We start from the raw sequence: 1,842 nt of genomic DNA, 5'->3' as shown, positions 1-1,842 counted from the left end.
TTCGCTTGAGAGGCGCGCCTCCGACATGGTCCGAAACCGAAACTGAAACCTAACTTATACAAGTCATCTCCGTCGGTATGGGTCGGTATGTCCTGATTACGCCCAATGAATGATCTGATAAATCGCGGGTAGTTCAGTATGTCGCCTACTTCGCCCATACAATGGTCTGATAAAACGCGACAACGTCCCATTCAATGCATTGATAGCGTCCGAATCAGGTGGATAAACTAGGAAACACAACAATGGTACTACACACTGCACAGTGACACTACCACAGTAACAACCCTCCGTTTTAATGTATCTCTGCAGAAATGGAACCACGAGCCACATGAGGGTCCACTCGGTTGCATTCATACACTCTCGGGGGAGCTAACAAAAGCAATAGAATGACACTTTAGGATTTCACTGTGCTGCAATTTACAAGACAAAACATTGTGTCGAAGCAATCGCATATTTCTGTTCCCGACACAAATGAGCTGGAGAAGCCAGGGCCGTGCGTCTGAACTGTGCTCTCTCTCTCTCTCTCTCTCTCTCTCCTCTATAGCTCAGTGTTGCTTATTATCATTTCATTCATGCTGGATGAGGAATAATGTCAGAGAAATGCTTTTGTTTGCTTCACAGAACAAAATACTTTTTTTTTGCCTCATAACAGCATTTGGATTCCCTCCCACTTGCACAGCTCAGCTATTGGCAAATCAGCACACGCACACGTGCATACACACGCACGCACGCACGCACGCACGCACACACACACACACACACACACACACACACACACAATAAACCCTTGGTACAGTATTAGACACTGCCTTTGTGTGTGTGTGTGTGTGTGCGTGTGTGTGTGTGTGTGTGTGTGTGTGTGTGTGTGTGTGTGTGTGTGTGTGTGTGTGTGTGTGTGTGTGTGTGTGTGTGTGTGTGTGTGTGTGTGTGTGTGTGTGTGTGTGTGTGTGTGTGTGTGTGTGTGTGTGTGTGTGTGTGTGTGTGTGTGTGCCATATTGCTGCTGCCTCCACAAGGACAGTGGTTGAATAGTTGTTGATTACAGTCTTTATCCCTCTCTCTCTCTCTCTCTCTCTCTCTCTCTCTCTCTCTCTCTCTCTCTCTCTCTCTCTCTCTCGTAGTTCTTATAAACATGATGTCATTCAGTATAAGGCAGACCCTCCAGAAAGATGTGATTATACGATTGCATAATTGAATGCATATTGTCGCGACTTTTGGCATATTTCACACCTTCTCGGAATTTCACCGTATAAATTCACATAGAAAAATCAAGGATTCTAGCTTGCAAAATCAAAAAATCTAAATTTTAGCCCACGTCTTTCTGAAGGGTCTAATAAGGTACCATTCTAGGACCACTAGTTCGTAGAGACAAGATGATATTTAGTTCTCCCTCTCCCCAGTATAAGGTACCATTCTAGGACCACTAGTTCGTAGAGACAAGATGATATTTAGTTCTCCCTCTCCCCAGTATAAGGTTCCATTCTAGAACCACTCCTCCACAGAGACACGATGACATTAGGTTCTCCCTCTCCCCAGTATAAGGTTCCATTCTAGAACCACTCCTCCATAGAGACATGATGACATTAGGTTCTCCGTCTCCCCAGTATAAGGTTCCATTCTAGAACCAGTCCTCCATAGAGACATGATGACATTAGGTTCTCCGTCTCCCCAGTATAAGGTTCCATTCTAGAACCAGTCCTCCATAGAGACATGATGACATTAGGTTCTCCGTCTCCCCAGTATAAGGTTCCATTCTAGAACCAGTGCTCCATAGAGACATGATGACATTAGGTTCTCCCTCTCCCCAGTATAAGGTTCCATTCTAGAACCACTCCTCCATAGAG

This window comes from Gymnoscopelus microlampas (genome assembly GCF_963454915.1).
Source record: "Gymnoscopelus microlampas genome assembly, chromosome: 9".
NCBI lineage: Eukaryota > Metazoa > Chordata > Actinopteri > Myctophiformes > Myctophidae > Gymnoscopelus > Gymnoscopelus microlampas.
This window is presented reverse-complemented; position numbering follows the sequence as displayed.